We start from the raw sequence: 17,953 nt of genomic DNA on the forward strand, positions 1-17,953 counted from the left end.
TCCGCAACCCTGCAACCCATACGTGAATGAACTGGGTGACAACATGTCACGGTAGCATTTGGCAGGCTCACACTGTGGGTGAGGAAAGGAGCTGCAGAAGAAAGAGGATGGACAGATGGATAAGTACCTACATATATGATAGATAGGTGATAGATAGGTACAACACATAGAATAGACAGGATGGATAGGCTACATACATACATAATAGATAGTGGGTAGATAGGCACATATTACATGGATGGATGGCTAGACACCATACATATATTACGGCTAGATGGATTAGACAGGCGTATATGTACCTGAATAGACATACATACATATATGAATGGATAGAGAAATGCACACATAAGTGGGCAGGGAGACAGATGGAGAGATAGCTACATCTATCCATGCATAAAGGTAATAGGTCTCTATATCTCGTGTGCTACTGCAGAGTGTGGTCTGTATCACTTGGAGGAATAAGCCTAGGCATTAGAAGTACAAACCCACGCAGAGAATGTTAACACCAGATTCAGGACTGCCACTGTCACCTCGGGGGCCTCTGGGATGTGGAGTGCATTGTCGGATCTCATTTCTGAAGAGGGATGGTGGACACTAGGATGTTTGTGATGCAAGCAAGCTCTTTGTCTTTTTTTTTTTTTTTTTTTTTTTTTTTTTTTTTTTTTTTGGTCTGATCAACTTCATAAAGATGATTTTTAAATTCCCAGCTCTGAGTGCACGTCCTCAGCTTAATCCTGAACATGAGCCTTGCTGAGACTGCAGTCGGTCACAGGCCTGGGAAACCAGGGTGGGCTGAGGAGGGAACGGGAGGCAGAGGGACCAGCAGGAAGGGTGAGACCCCTGGCTAGGCTGCAGGGTCAGTAGCAGACATGGGTTAAAGGGGAGTGGGTCATGGGAGGGGCCTGTGCAGGATCGATCCCAGCAAGGGATGGGAGAGGACACAAAGCCAGGCAGAAGGCAGTGACGGCAGCAGAGAGGAGCATCCAGGGGCCGCTGCTTGGCCACAAGTGTAGGCCCGCTGTGCCCTCAGCACAGTGCCCCAGGGCTCACCAGCTACTGAGGACAAAGACCCGTAGTGCTGGTGGGCTGCAGCCCCTTCCCACCCTTTCCCAGGGCTGCGAATTAGCAGGGGAGAGCTGGAGCCTCTAAGACCCCAACCTCACATCATCCTTACCCCTGTGTTGGGAGCCCTGTCCTGCTGCACCCGAATCTTCTGTTTCTCCCTGACCACAGGCCCCTGAAATTTGAGACCTGTGGTTGTTCCTGTCTTCGAGTTGGTTGCTGCGGTGAGCTTCTGGGAGGTTTGTCTTACTAGTTCTCATTGTGCCGGATATTAGGGAATTGATTCTCTGCTTCCGTCCACCATGGGAACCTGGAATCTCTTGTTTGCTTTTTAGCATGCAGGTAATTTCCAACCTTTACATCTGCCTATCAGACAAATCCTATCTTCATACCTCAGGCAGTATCACCCACAACGTGTGGTCTAAATTTGGACTTCTGTACGCATGAGCTCACCTCGAGGGCAGCCTCAATGTAGGCATAGTGTGGGGGTTCGGGGGGTGAGGCTTGTTGCTGCCCGTGTGAGCTTCCTGGTGAACACCAAGGGGAGGGTTTACAAACTCCTGGGTCAGTGGAGGGGCCTCTGGGCATATGGGCTTTGGGTATGGAGGCGCCCCAGCACAGGAGGCACCCTGGCTGCCTCAACTAGAGATGCTTTGCTTATTTCTTCCGTAACACCATTACCAGGGAAGATTTTATTTAAAGAAAGACTTTGCTACTACAAATCAAAACAAACCAAAAGCCACTGTCTTACTGCTTTTCTCCCTCTTGTTTTGTGGAAAAGCACACAGCCCACCGTGATGCAAAATAAGAACTAAGAACTGCTAAGGAGCAGAAGTGGGGGTGCGAGGTGGGAGGAGCTCCACCAGCGGCAGGTGTGGTGGTGCAGCAGGTGAGATATGAAGGAAACAGCCTGGTGTGGCCCTTAACAGGCCAAGTCCCTGAGCCCTTCCGCCGTAGACTGCCCCTTCCCACAGCACTAGAGCTGCTAGGCTGGGTGGTTGCTCCTCCCCGCACCAATCTGCAGAGCAAGCAGCCCTGCCCCTTGGCTTGCTGAGAGCTGCAGGGGAGTCAGTGACTTACTCAGGAGCAGGCAGGTCACGGGGAACAAGCCCCTGCACAGGCTCTACCCTGGGCAGCAGTCACCGCTGTGCCCCTGCCCCACGGAAGCCACAGGGCTGTGACAGCCCCCGCAATGCATGTGAGGAGGGGCAGGAGTTGGCTGCAGAAAGGGAATGACGGGAAGAGGAAAAATGCTGGCTCCTGGCAGCTGAGCTTTTTTTTTTTGAGACAGAGTCTCTGTTGCTCAGGCTGGAGTACAGCGGTGCAATCTCAGCTCACTGCAACCTCAGCCTCCCAGGTTCAAGCAGATTCTCCTGCCTCAGCCCTTGAGTAGCTGGGATTACAGGCATATGCCACCACAACCGGCTAATTTTTGTATTTTTAGAAGAGACAGGGTTTCACCATGTTGGCCAGGGGGCCCTCCAACTCCTGACCTCAAGTGATCCACCGGCATCAGCCTTCCAAAGTGCTGCGAACCAACACACCCGGTCGCCTCTTTTTTTTTTTTTTGAGAAAGTTCTTGTTCTGTCACCCAGGCTGGAGTGCAGTGGAGCAATCACAGCTCACTGCAGCCTCGAACTGGCCTCAAGGGATCCTCCTGTCTCAGCTCTCTGAGCAGCTAAGACTGCAGGCACATGCCACTATGCCTGGTTTTTAAAATTTTTTTCTTTCTTTTAGTAGACACAAGGTCTCACTATGTTGCCCAGGCTGGTCTCAAACTCCTGGGCTCAAGTGACCCTCCTACCTCAGCCTCTCAAAGTGCTGGGATTGCAAGCATGAGCCACAACACCTGGCTGCAGTTAAATTTTGAAGAGAACTTGCTCTGTTTATTTTCTTTCCTTTCCATTTTTATTTTTTATTTATTTTTTGAGACAGGGTCTCACTCTTTTGCCCAGGCTGGAGTGCAGTGGTGCAATCTCAGCTTACTGCAACCTTCACCTCCCTGGCTTAAGCAATTTTCCTGCCTCAGCCTCCAGAGTGGTTGGGACTACAAGCATGTGCCACTATGCCCGGCTAATTTTTGCACTTCTTTGTAGAGACGCAGTTTTGCCATGTTGCCCAGGCTGGTCCCGAACTTCTGGACTGAAGTGATCCTTCCCAGGAAGGAAGCCACACCCAGGCACACACCCTGGGCCTTGATAATACAGGTGCTGGGACTAAAAGTATGAGCCACAATGCCTGGCCTCCTTTTGTTTTTCAAAAAATGCTTAATATTCATGCAAGATGAAGAGTTTTTTTTTTTTTTTTTTTTTCCTTCTTTTGGGACAGAGTTTCACTCTCGTCGCCCAGGCTGGAATACAATGACACAATCTTGGCTCACTGCAACCTCCACCTCCTGGGTTCAAGTGATTCTCCTGTCTCAGCCTCCCAAGTAGCTGGGATTACAGGCATGTGCCACCACGCCCGGCTAATTTTTGTATTTTTAGTAGAGACAGCGTTTCACCATGTTGGTCAGGCTGGTCTCGAACTCCCGACCTCAGGTGATCTGCCCGTCTCAGCCTCCCAAAGTGCTGGGGTTACAGGCATGAGCCACCGCTCCAGGCCAAGAGGAAGAATTCTAGGGATTGGCTGCAGCACAGTGAGAATGGACTTAGCACCACTGAACTATGCACTTAAAAATGGGTGACATTTTATGTTCTGTATGTTTGACCACAATCACATATTTTTAAAAGAAAAGAAAGGATGCCTGAGATTCAGATGAGAGCTCTGATAGCCAATTTGTTTTCTGTGTCCAACCCATTTTTCTTTTCTCCTGTCTCCCCCCATTTACTGACCCTCCCTTTACTTTAAAAACCAGATCTCTGAGGAAGGCATGAGGTGGTCAACAACCACCACTGGAGGCCAGGAGGCACTGGCACGGAGATGCTGTGGGGCACGGTGTGGAGAGGGCGGTGTGGCCCTGTGAGCTCATGAGCCAGTGGGGACAAAGCTCACAGCGAAACCCATAGATGCCACGCAGCTCAGACACCACACAGAGACGGCGACCAGCCTTGAACCTGCTCCATGTCTTGGGAGAAAAGGAGCCTAGAACTCAGCCAAAGCATCAAAGCCAGGGTGAGAAATGCTGATTTTCACTGAGAAAACTGAAATAGAAACTTCAGTCTCTTTCTGCTGAACACACCAAAGCCTCTGGAATCTGAGCCACGGAGGCCTGAAAAGCAGTTCTGGTTCTGGGGTTTTTCACCACCCCCACTAACGCCCTCAGTCAGGAGCTGGCCACCCCACACTCTGGGTGCTCTTTAGGGCACGGCCCTTCTCACACATCCCCACAGAGGCTGCATCCGAGCGTCCCTGAGACTCACCACCTCAGCTCTTCTCATTGGCTAAATCCCATCCACCCTTCAGGTGTGACTTCCTCTGAGGGACCCCCGACCACCCAGCCTGAATGAGCACTTAGGTAGATGTAAGTATTTATGTGTGACGCTGTCATCTGCGTCTGCCCCTGGTTCCCAGCCTGCTCAACTCTGTATCCCAAGCATCTGACAGAAATAATGATTTGCTGAAGGTTGAATGAACCCGAGACACTGTCGGGGTGCAGACTCCCGCAATGTTACTGAGTAAATCCACGGGAGGAGAGACGGAGCTCAGGCCTTCCCGTGGTACCAGCCTGGCCTTGGGAACAGTAGCTTTTCAGGAACCTGCTGCTCATAAAAACTGAATAGTTGTCCAAGCCGAGCACATTCTGCTCCCTGGTTAGAGGGTGCGCGATGCTATCTGAATGTTGATTTTGAAGATAAACTGCCCCTTGGCAGCAAAGGGGAGCTGAAAATAGGCTCTCAGAATGGAGACACAAAGTTCGAAACTGGTGAGGGCGGGAAGCTGTTGTAAACATCGCTGATGCACGGCCAGCCCATGGCCCAGCTCTCTCTTCGGGAACCTTGCCCGCCCCCTCCCCTGCCAGGCAGCAGGCTGCACGCCCTGCCTCCCTCCGGGAAGCACCTGGCCTGACATCACTCCACTGTCATCAGGCAGAGGACGGGCACATCCTGTGCTCGGCCCTCCAAAAGCAAACACAGCGGGCTTGGGAGAGGCTGGAGCTTGGGAGAGGCTGGAGCTGGATGCGGCGCACCTGCAAACCCAGCCCTCTCCCTGCCCCTGGCGGCACAGGCACCTCCTCCCGGGTGTGGGGAGCAGCCCTGAGCAGGGCTGCCTCATGGGGAGGCAGGCTTGGGCCCAAGCAAACCCTCCCTGTCTTTACTGTGGGTGCATCGGCACCGAGGGCAGGGGCAGGCACTGCTCTTCCGGTGCCACAGCAACCCGGTGCTGGGTGGAGAGGGATGACAGGGAAGGGTGAGAGGGAGCTTCCCAGAGCACCGGAAATGTCCTGTCTCTGGGTGGGTTTCATGAGAGTTCATCTGACAAAACTCCTGTCATGGGAAACAAGATCTGTGCATTTTGTTGTATGAAAATTATGCCTTACTTAAAACAAAGCAAAACTGATCACACCCACTAGGATGACTGCTAAAAAAGAAAACACACACACACATGCTGGTGAGGATGTGAACGAAGATGGTGGGACCCTCGTGCGCCTGTGGTGGGAAAGTGAGATGGTGCAGCTGCTATGGAAATCAGTGTGGCTGCTTCTCAAAAGTTAAAAGTAAGAAGAGCCTATGATCCAGCACACCACTTCCGGGTGTAGACCCAAAAGAAGTGAAAGTAGGATGGGGTCAGATGCACACCCATGCTGAAGAGGTGGAGGGAACCCGAGTGCCCATGAGGAGACGAATGGATAAAGAAATGATGACACATCCGCAGAAGGCAGCATCACTCAGCCTGGAGAGGCAGGGAACTCGGACACACGCTGCCACGTGGATGGACCTTGCGGGCATTATGCAAAGTCAAGTCAGTCACAGAAAGACAAATGCGGAGTGAGTCTGCTGACATGAGTTCTCTAGAACAGCCAAATTCACAGACAGAAAGCAGAATGGCAAGCTGAGGAGGGCTGAAAGAAAGTAGAAAGGAGAGTTGTGGTTTAGTGGGTACAGTGCTTCAGTTTTGCAGGATGAAAAGGATTTTGGAGATTGGATGTACCACAGCGTGAATATATTTAGGTTAACATTATTGAACTGTGTGCTCAAAAATGGTTATGAGGATAAATGTCATGTTGGGTGTTTGTTACCACAAGTGAGTAGAAAACCTGCACAGTGATGGGGTCAGGGGTCTTAGCAGGCCCATCATCCTCATCCTTACTTCTCACCCACGCAGCCCTGGCCCTTCTGTGTCCGCCCCGCTTCCTCAGCAAATGCCAGCTGTGGCCTGAAGAGATGCCCCCCAGAGTCCCCGTGGCCGACCCCAGGCCTGCTTCCCTACCGACTGGCTGGGGTGTCTCAGCTCCTCCTGTTATGTGGAAAGGCTGCTTCCCAGAACAAGTCTAGAACCGCCCCCTGGGAGCAGAAGGTACTGTGCAAAGGCTGCGGTCACGCACGGGGTTGCCATCACATGGGCTGGCCCTGGGCAGGGGGGTCTCTGGGACCACCTCTGGCAGCACAAGGAGGAGCCCCCGTCCTGCCGCCCTTCAAAGAGCGCCACCTGAGCACAGGACAGAGGCCCGCTGCCTGGGGGCCGCCACAGACCCCGGCTCTCTTAATGAACACACGGGGGGTCACTCGGAGGCCCCAGGCCCTGGCAGCCGCAGCTGCGGGACAGTTCATGGCATGTGGGCCGCTGCCTTCTCTCTGGAACCCACACAGTTGGCCCCCAGCACAGCCTCTTCCACTCTGATTAAGCACCAACGGTTTGTGCCGACCCTGTGAAATGTGTCTACCAACCTGACTTTGTCATCGCAGGAAGGGAGGGAACGCAGGGCCTGGGCTTGGCAAGCCTCTTGTGGGAAGGGCCAGTTGGTAAATATGTTAGGCTCTGCAGGCCACATGGCCTCTGTCCCAGCTACTCAACCCTGCTGTGGGAGCAAGAACAGCCCACACAAAGCAAAAAGAATGGGCGCCACTGTGTTCCAGTAAAGCTCATTTATGGGCAGTGAATTAGAATTTCAGATCATTTTCACATGCCATGAAATCTTTTTATTTTCTACAATCATAACTCACTGCAGCCTCCAACTCCTGGGCTCAAGCGATCCTTCTGAGTAGCTGGGACTACAGGCTCATGCCACCACTCCCAGCTAATTTTTAAATTTTTTGTAGAGACGGGGATTGAGTTGGCCTCAAGCTGTCCACCGCCTCAGCCTTCCAAAGTGCTGGGATTACAGGTGTGAGTCCCTTGGGCCAACCATGAATAATAATCCTCCTCCTCCTTTCTTCTTCCTTCTTCCTGACCATTTAACAATGTAACAAACATAGTAAGCTCCTGAGCCCTGAGCGCTGAGCCATGGGGTAGAGTGGTGCTGGGATCCGGCCAACAGGTCACAGCCGGTGATCCCAGCTCTGTCCCTACGTCCACACAGGCCCTCCCTAACAAGTGTCCCTCACCACTCACTCCTCAGGGATCATTCTAGTGCAAAATGTGAACCACAGTGACATCAGCTGCAGAGGAAGCAGAGCAGATAAACAGAGAGGCAATGAGGTCAGAGGGTCAAAGCCCATATCACAGTCTGGACTCGTGCCTGGCGCTCACGCTGTCACTCAGAAGAGCCCATCAAGCTTCAAGACTGTCCATAGAACTCTTGGCTCTCTCTGAGGCTGCTTGCACAGTTTAAACTCTAAAGACACGAGAACCAATTCACTAGAAAGTTAACCCAGAAATGGTATGGGCCAGTCACATTCCCCCAGGAAGGAAAGCCGCCCTCCGGCACACATCCTGGGCTTTGATCACACAGGTGCACTGGAGACCAGATCTCAGCCTTGATGACAAGGGCATCAGGTGCAGTGACCCCCTGGACTGCATGATGCCAAATGTGGCAGAACCTGCACTCTGACTCTTCCTGGCATTGGGATCTAAAAACACACCCTTACAGTTAGCCTCTCTCTGCTTGTTTTCTGGTTCACAAAATGGGGATGAAATATCTGTGTACCTCATGGTTGTTGTGGAGGTTGGGGCAAAATAGAACACAGGCACACCTGTATTTTATTGTGGTTTGCTTTATTGCATTTTATAGATACTGTGGTTTCTATAAATTGAAGGCTTGTGGCAACCCTGTGTCTAGCAAGTCTCTTGGTGCCATTTTTCCAACAGCACGTGACCTCTGGCTCTCTGTGTCACATTGGTAATTCTCATAACATTTCATACTTTTTCCTTATTATATATCCGTTATGGTGATCTGTGACTGTCACCAGTAGAGGGTCGTGACTGCAAGTTGTCCAGGTTCTTGGTGTTTTGAACAAATAATTGGACAAAACACCCAGCAAAACAAAGAAAGAATGAAGCAACAAAAGAACGAAAGCAGGGGTTTACTGAAAATGAAAGAACATGCCACAGCGTGGGAGCCGGCCCAAGCAGTGGCTCAGGGTCCAGATACAGAATCTTCTGGGGTTCAAATACTCCCTAGAAGTTTCCCATTGGCCACTTCATGCTCACCTCATGTAAATGAAGTGGTAGCCCGCAATCATTCTGATTGGTTGCAGAAAGCAGCCAACCAGAGGCTGAAGTGATGTTACAAAGATCACACTCCTGTGCAAACACCTGGTTGGTTGCCAAAAGCAATCAGAGGCTAGGATGAAGTTCCAAAGTTATACATCTATGCAAGCAAAGACTCCGCCCACAATCAATCTGATTGGTTGTGCACAGCAACCATTCAGAGGCTGGAGTGAAATTACCAAGTCGCAAACAAAGACTCCTCTGGCAATCAGTCTGATTTGTTGAAAAGAGCCAATTTCCCATCTGCTAGTGCAGAAAAGGTGAGGGTTTAGGTTCCCTGCCTCCAGATCCGATTCTCCTGCCTCATGACTAATGATTTTTCTTTTTTTTTTTTTGGAGACGGGGTCTCACTCTGTCACCCAGGCTGGAGTGCAGTACTGCAATCATGGTTCCCTGCAGCCTCAATCTCCCAGACTCAGGCGATCCTCCCACCTCAGCCTCCTGAGTAGCTGAGACCACAGGCATATGTGTGCCACCATGCCTGGATAATTTTTGTATTTTTTGTATAAATTGGGTTTCACCATGTTTTCCAGGCTGGTCTCAAACTCCTGGGCTCAAGCAGTCTACGTGCTTCAGCCTCTCAAAGTATTGAGATTACAGGTGTGAGCCACTGCACCCAGCCTGTGATCTTTGATGTTACTATTGTAATTGTTTTGGGCCCAGAACCATGCCCATATAAGACAGTGAACTTCTGATAATATGTGTGTTCTGACTGCTCCACTGACTGTCCACGCCCCATCTCTCTCCCTCTCCTCAGGCCTCCCTATTCCCTAAGACACAAAATATTGAAATTAGGCCAATTAATAACCCTACAATGGCCTCCAAGTGTTCAAGTGAAAGGAGAGTTGCACATTTCTCACTTTCAATCAAAAGTTAGAAATGATTAAGCTTATGCAGGGTGCAGTGGCTCACGCCTATAAACCCAGCACTATGGGAGGTGGAGGCAGGCAGATCATGAGGTCAGGAGATTGAGACCATCCTGGCTAACACAGTGAAACCCCATCTCTACTAAAAATACAAAAAATTAGCCAGACGTGGTGGTGGGCGCCTGTAGTCCCCAGCTGACTCAGGAGGCTGAGTCAGGCGAATGGCGTGACCCGGGAGGCGGAGCTTGCAGTGAGCCGAGATCAGCGCCACTGACTTTCAGCCCTGGGTGACTGAGCAAAGAGACTCCGTCTCAAAAAAAAAAAAAAAAGAAATGATTAAGCTTAATGAGGAAGGCTGTCAAAAGTTGAGACATGCCCTGTAATCCCAGCACTTTGGGAGGCCAAGGTGGGTGGATCACGAGGTCAGGATATCGAGACCATCCTGGCTAACACGGTGAAACCCTGTCTCTATTAAAAATGCAAAAAATTAGCCGGGCGTGGCAGCGGGTGCCTGTAGTCCCAGCTACTCGGGAGGCTGAGGCAGGAGAATGGTGTGAACCTGGGAGGCGGAGCTTGCAGTGAGCCGAGATTGCGTCACTGCACTCCAGCCTGGGCGACTGAGCGAGACTCCGTCTCAAAAAAAAAAAAAAGTTGAGACAGGCTGAAAGCTAGGCCTCTTGTACCAAACAACCAAGTTGTGAACGCAAAGGTAAAGTTCTTGAAGGAGATTAAAAGTGCTCCTCCAGTGAAGACGCAAATGATAAGAAAGTGAAACAGCCTTATTGCTGATACAGAGAATGTGGTAGTGGTCTGGATAGAAGATCAAACCAGCCACGACATTCCCTTAAGTCAAAGCCTAATCCAGAGCAAGGTCCTACTTCTCTTCAATTCTATGAAGGCTGAGGGAGGTGACGAAGCTGCAGAAGAAAAGTTAGAAGCTGGCAGAGATTTATTTATGAAGGTGACGAAGGAAGCCATCTCCATAACATACAAGAGCAAGGTGAAGGGGCAAGTGCTGATGGAGAAGCTGCAGTAAGTTCTCCAGAAGATCTGGCTGAGATCACTGACGAAGGTGGCTACACTCAACAACAGATTGTCCATGTAGGCAACACTGCCTTCTATCAGAAGAAGATGCCATCTAGGACTTTCCTAGCTAGAGAGGAGAAGTCAATGACTGGCTTCAAAGCTTTAAAGAAAAGGCTGGCTCTGTTGGGGACTAACGCAGCTGGTGACTTTCTGTTGAAGCCAATGTTTACTCGCCATTCCAGAAGTCCTAGGGCCTTAAGAATTACGCCAAATCTTCTCCTCCTGTGCTCTAGAAATGGAACAAGAAAACCTAGATGATAGCATATTTGTTTACAGCAGGGCTTACTGAGTATTTTAAGCCCACTGTTGAGAAACACTGCTCAGAAAATAAAAAGAATTCTTTCAAAATATGACTGCTCATTGACCATGCACCTAGTCATCCAGGAGCTGTGATGGAGATGGACAAGGAGATGAAAGCTGTTTGCATGCCTGCTAACACAACATCCATTCCGCAGCCCATGGATTGAAGAGTAATTTCTATTTCAAATCTTATTATTCAAGAAATACATCTCATAAGGCTATAGTTGCCATAGATAGTGATTCCTCTGATGGATTTGGGCAAAGTACATTGAAAACCTTTTGGAAAAGATTCACCATTCTAGATGCCATGAAAAACAGCAAGATGTGGTGACTCACACCTGTAATTCCAACAATTTGGGAGGCTGAGGCAGGAATCACTTCAGTCCAGGAGTTTGAGACCAGCCAGGGCAACATAGGGAGGCTCTGTTAAAAAAATAAAAATAAAAAACAAACAACCAAAAAACTAGCCAGGTGTGGTGGTGCATGTCTGTAGTTCCAGCTAATCGGGAGGCTGAGGCGGGGCTCACTCGAGCCCAGAACGTTGTTGATGTAGTCACAACCACATCACTGCACTCCAGACGGGGCAATGGGTGAGACTCTGTCTCAAAAAAAAAAAAAAAAAAAAAAAAAAGAACATTTTTGTTTCATGGTAGGACATCAAAATAGCATTAACAGGAGTTTGGAAGAAGTGGATTCCAACCCTCATGGATGACTTTGGGGGTTCAGGACTTAGTGGAGAAAGTCACTGCAGATGTGGGGGAAACAGCAGGAGAATTAGAATTAGAAGTGGAGCCTGAAGAAGGGGCCGAATTGCTGCAATCTCAGGATCCAACTTGAACAGATGAGGAGTTGCTTCTTAGGGATGAGCAAAGAAAGTGGCTCCTTGAGACAGAATCTCCTCCTGGGGCAGATGCTGTGAACGTGGTTGCAATGACAAGGGATTTAGAGTACTTCATAATCGATAAAGCACAGCAGGTTTGAGAGGATTTCTAATTTTGAAAGATCTTCTTCCGTGGGTAAAATGTTATCAAGCAGCCTCTAGTGCTGGGGTCATCACCTGTGAAAGGCAGAGTCAGTCAATGTGGTAAACTTCACTGTTGTCTTAATACATTGTCACAGCCCCTCTACCCTTCAGCAACCACCACCCTGATCAGTCAGCAGCCATCAGCATTGAGGCAAGACCCTCCACCAGCAGAAAGATTCTGACTCACTTAAGACTTGGATGATCATTAGCATTTTTAGCAATAAAGCTTTTTTCTTTGTCTTTTTAGATGGAGTCTCGCTCTGTCACCCAGTCTGGAGTGCAGTGGCGTGATCTCGGCTCACTGCAATCTCCATCTCCTGAGTTCAAGCGATTCTTCTGCCTCAGCCTCCCAAATAGCTGGGATTACAGGCACGCGCCACCACGCTCAGCTCATTATTTTTGTATTTTTAGTAGAGATGGGGTTTCACCATATTGGCCAGGCTGGTCTTGAATTCCTGACCTCATGATCCTCCTGCCGCGACCTCCCAAAGTGCTGGGATTATAGGCATGAGCCACTGTGCCCGGCCAAGTATTTTTAAATTAAGGCACGTGTATTTTTTTTTTAGACATAATGCTATCGTATACTTAATAGACTACAGTTTAGGGTAAACGTAACTTTTATATGTGCTGGGAAACCAAAAAATTCATATGACCCACTTTATTATGATATTCACTTTACTGCAGTGTGGTCTGGAACTGAGCTCACAGTATCTCCAAAGTATGCCTATAAAATAAAGCCCACACCCAATTCCCTGCCTCAGAGAGCCCCTTCCTCACCTCCACCCAAGTCAAGGGCGTGAGTTAAATTTAACTAGCTTCCGGCTGTATCCACTCAGTAAACACAAAACAAAAAGTACTAAATGGCAAGAACTGCATGCAGGGGGCTTTTGGGACAGTGCCCAGGATACAGGAGCTCAATCAACGTCAGCGATGACAGCGGTGCAGATGACTAACGTCTGATAGATCTCCTTTCTTTAGAAAAGAACAGCTGTCCTCAGACAGGGCTCCACCCAGAGCTGGGCAACAAGTGACCACTGTCTCGAACATCCCTACCCAGCCCACCCAGCCCTACCCAGTTCCAAGAGGAGCAAGGGGCCAGCCAGACCTGCCAGGACAAGGCCACCTGGGGCCACCTCTGGATCCCGGGCACACCTGCGGAGATGGAGCTACAGGAAGTGGGGGCTGAAATGAAGCTCCGCTTCTAGAGTGACCTTGAGGGTAGCTCCTGAGACAGCCATGGGGAGTGGGGAGCTGGTGTTCAATGGGAACAGAGTTTCAGCCAGGGAAGATGACCACGTTCTGGAGATGGTGGCGGTGCTGGCTGCACAACACTGTGAATGTATTTAATGCACTTAAAAATGGGTAAAATGGGGCCAGGTGCGGTGGCTCACACCTGTAATTCCAGAACTTTAGGAGACCGAGGCATGTGGATCACCTGAGGTCAGGAGTTCAAGACTAGCCTGGCCAAAGTGGTGAAACCCCATCTCTGTACTAAAAAATACAAAAAAAAAAAATCAGCCAAGCGTGGTGGCCCATGCCTATAGTCCCAGCTACTAGGGAAGCTGAGGTAGGAGAATCACTTGAACCCGGGAGGCGGAGATTGCAGTGAGTCGAGATCGCGCCACTGCACGCCAGCCTGGGTGACAGAGACTCCATCTCAAAAAAAAAAAAAAAAAAAAAAAAAGTTAAAGTGGGCCAGACACAGTGGCTCACATGTGTAATTCCAGCACTTCGGGAGTCCCAGCCTGGAGGATAGTTTGAGGCCAGAAGTTTGGACCAGCCTGGGCAACATAGCCAGACCCTGTCTCTACTAGCAATTTTTGAAAAAGCAGCCGGGTACTGTGGGCCACACCTGTAGTCTCAGCTACTTGGGAGGATTGCTTGAGCCCAGAAGGCAGAGGTTGCAGTGAGCTGTTGCTTGTTCCACTGCAGTCCAGCCTGGGCAACAAAGCGAGACCCTGTCTCAAAAAAAAAAAAAAAAAAAAATGATTAAAGTAGTGAATGTTGTCTATATTTTACTGTAATTTTTTTAAGAGGAAAGAATCACCTTGGGGAAAGAAAGGAGTGCCCCTGAGCACTTCCAAGCTTATTCTTAGATTTTTGCTTCCTAAGCCAGGAAACGTAACTTTGCATTTGATTTATTCTATACCCATCTTATCACCACTTTCAAAGAAACGAGAACAGGGAATTGGAGCTCTCACAATAACTGGACAAAGATGGGCAAGAGATTAGAAAGCCCCAGTGCCTGCTGCCACCTCCTGATTCACTTCCCATCAGTGAAGGCGTGAGTCGGCCCTGCCCACACCGTGGTGAGGCTCTCACCCCGCCCTTCCTGGGAGGAGGACACAGCCAGCCCTGGCTTGTGATCAATGCACGCAGGCTGCAGCCTTCACCTGGGGGTCACAGCCTCCCTCCAACTCACATCAGGCCAGATGGCAGCCCCATCGAGTCCTTCTGGACCCTGCTACAGAGGCAGTGCCATGCCTGCGCTGCACATCCAGGTGTGTTGTTGAGAAACCCCCTCCAGACCTTGATGCCGTCCTTCTGGGCCCCTCCTCCAAGCCTTGTGCAGCCCAGTGATGTGATGTGTGTGTCCTGCACCCCAGGTCCTGACTGGCATGCACCCTTCTCAGCTGGGTTAGCTCCTTAGTGTCTTTCAGGTGCCTGCACCCCAGCAGCAGAGAACTAACCACACAGTAGCCGTATTCATGCAATCCACTCTCTGCTCCTGGATGCCAGCATCTGGCACACCGTCCTAGCACACAGCAGGATGCATGGATGGTGGCCTGGGCGTCATGAACCTGGGGAGACAGGGCAGCCCAGCAGCCCCTGCAGGGCCTTGGGGAACTGTTCCTAAAACAAGTGAACTTGCTTTAGGAATCCAGGAACATCTCTGCTGGAACAATCCAGGCCTCGGGACACCCGAATCTGAGGCCCCCGCCACCACCCAGGGATGCAGCTTTGGCGAGAGGTCAGTCAGGAACAGCTCCTAATCTAGGTGGGGTTTCCTAAGCCCAATTCACCTGCCAGAAAATCAAGCCCTAAATAAGTATTTTGGTTTTCCTTTAGCTTTCTTTCCCTCCCAATGCCCTTTACAACAACCTGCCCGTTTAAGCCAAGGAACAAAGATAGAGACATCTTCTGAGCCCCACCTGCCATTTGTGATAAACATTTCAGAGAACGAGTTAAGCACTACTGGAGAAAACAGGAAAAATAAACTCTGAGTCTCTACATAAATATGTATTCTATGAAAACCTAAACTTAATCCACCACCTGCACAAGGCAAACCAAAAGGGCACACACAGCTCTGCCGCCACTACAGAGAAAGCTATCTCTGCCTGCTGTTCCGTGTGCTGCTACACAATGCAGAACTTTGAACTGTTTATAACAGAACACAACAGAGGCACAAACACAAGAACACAGTGATTCTGCCCTTTGAAGCTGCCTGCAGTCAAGTATTACACAGGCAGGAAGTAGAAATCTGTGCTTTGATTTGTTTAAAGTAAATTAAACATAACTGGAAACCATATTTCCTCTCATTCAGAGGAAATTACAAAAGGTTCAGAGGACCAAGAATATCAGGTCCTCATGCAAACGATGAGGTCGGTTCACAAACCGATGACTAGGCACCTCCATAATAAACTTGACCACGGTCGTTCTACCTAAGCAAAAACAGAAAAAAAATGAGCACATATTTATGATGCACAGTAATCGCTACTATCTACCTATTAACTCACTAATGGTATTTGGACCTCAAAGTCCTCACGTGTGTTCATTTTGAAGAGATTACTGCTGTGGAAAACAATTTGGAAATAACTGTTTCAGGTCAAAGTGTAAGCTGTTCAAATAAATGTGCGTCTACGCTTTGGAGTCGAGCATTTTTATTTTTTTCAAATTCAAGCCTGTGGTCCCTTTGAGCCATTCTTTTCTCCACTGGACTTAGCCGTTTTGAAACCTGCCCAGGGAGGAAACGACTCAGGGTGTCTGCAGAGGCAGCCCCGTGGGGGCAGGAGCCAGCAACACAGCCCGGGGCTGGGCGCCAGGGCTGCTCTGCAGGGGACACTGGGTGGCATTTGCCTGGGCAGCTGAGAGGCAGTGAGGCAGGAGAGAGAGAGGCCCAAGACCTGGGCATACTGGCCTGCCCGGGAGGACCTGGCCAGTCCCTGCTGGTGCCTCAGCTCTGCGGTAGCAGGGGCTCGGCCTGAGCACCCTTGGCCTCTGCCCACCTTGCAGGGCATCATGAGAAGCAGGCATGATGGGCACACTGTCTGGGCCCTCCAAGTAATGGCCATGGCTCTCCATTAACACAACCACATGCCCGAGGGCTGAGCTCGAGCAGCAGAGTGTGGTGGGAAGGGCAGGGGCTCAAAGGCCAGGGTTCTCACTCGCTGGCGGCAGGAACGCAGCCTCAGTTCCCCTGTCTGTAAAACGGGGATGATAGATCTTACCTTAAAGAGTTGAGAGGGCCAGGTGCGGTGGCTCAAGCCTGTAATCCCAGCACTTTGGGAGGCCGAGGCGGGTGGATCACGAGGTCAGGAGATCGAGACCATCCTGGCTAACATGGTGAAACCCCGTCTCTACTAAAAATACAAAAAAATTAGCCGGGTGTGGTGGTGGGCACCTGTAGCCCCAGCTACTCGGGAGGCTGAGGCAGGAGAATGGCGTGAACCCAGAAGGCAGAGCTTGCAGTGAGCTGAGATCGCGCCACTGCACTCCAGCCTGTGGGACAGAGCAAGACTCCGTCTCAAAAAAAAAAAAAAAAAAAAAAAAAAAGAGTTGAGAGGCCATGCCTGGTAGCTCATGCCTGTAATCTCAGCGTGATTTGGGAGGCTGAGGCAGGAGGATCACTTAGGCCCAGTAGTTCAACACCAGCCTGGGCAACATAGTGAGACCCTGTCTCTATAAAAAATTTTAAAAATTAGCCAGGCATGGTGGTGCATGCCTATGGTCCCAGGTACTTGGGAGGCTGAGGTGGGAGGATTGCTTGAGCTTGGGAGATTGAGACAGCAGTGAGCCAAGATTGTGGCACTGCACTCCAGCCTGGGCAACAATGCCAGACCATGTCTCAAAAAAAAAAAAAAAAAAAAAAGGCAGCTAAGAAGGAAAACTGTATGGCTGTTTGTTGGCATGACCCCCATCCCTCCATGTGCAGCAAAGGGCAACACTAGTCTGATGTGCAGCACCATTGTGTCTCCGCTCTGCTCTCTCATTCTTCTGTACTTCTTTACCTCCCTGAAATCCCTTTTCCAGCCTGGGCCATCTTGTGCTCGAAGCAGCACCTGACAGCACGTGCCAGCTCCTTCCCCAGATACGTTCCCCATTGTGCAGACGTGAGCTTCCCCGCCTTCAGGTCCCTCTCTTGCTCCTGTCTCTCTCCCATTCCAGAGTCAGGACCCCAGCTTTCTCCTCCATCTTCCCATCTCCCTGGGGAAGCTCACACCTTCCCACATCCTCCATTCCTACTCTAAGTCAATAACTCCCAAAACTGTGTCTCTGGGCTCCAGAACGCCTCCTTGAGTCTTAGACACTCTGAACCAAGAACCTCATCCCGAAACAATCCATCCTCCACTAAACTGGCCTCACACTCTGTCAAAAGGCAATCTACCACAGTTGTGTGGGGCGATTTCTGCGCCCTGCCTGTCTGTCCATTGATCTGTCTATCCCTTCTCCAACACCACCCTGTCTGTATGACTGTAGCTTTGTAGTTAAGTCTTCAAATCAGATAGTGTGTGTCCTCCAACCATATTCTTCTCTGGAGTTGTGTCTGTGTTAGCTTCCTGCCTTTTTCTGTGAATTTCAGAGTCCACTTGTCGACTCCTACCAAAAAGCCTGCAGGGATTTTCACTGGGACTTAGTTTAATTTCTAGATCAGTGTGGGAGAACTGACATCTTGTAAACCTTGGAATATTGACTATTCCAACACAAGAACACAATATACCTCTCCATTTATTTAGGAATTATTTGATTTTTTTAATCAGCTTTTATATATCTTTTCTTTCTTTCTTCTTTTTTTGAGACAGAGTCT

Source organism: Rhinopithecus bieti, unplaced genomic scaffold (genome assembly GCF_001698545.2).
Source record: "Rhinopithecus bieti isolate Rb0 unplaced genomic scaffold, ASM169854v2 scaffold_44745, whole genome shotgun sequence".
Lineage (NCBI taxonomy): Eukaryota > Metazoa > Chordata > Mammalia > Primates > Cercopithecidae > Rhinopithecus > Rhinopithecus bieti.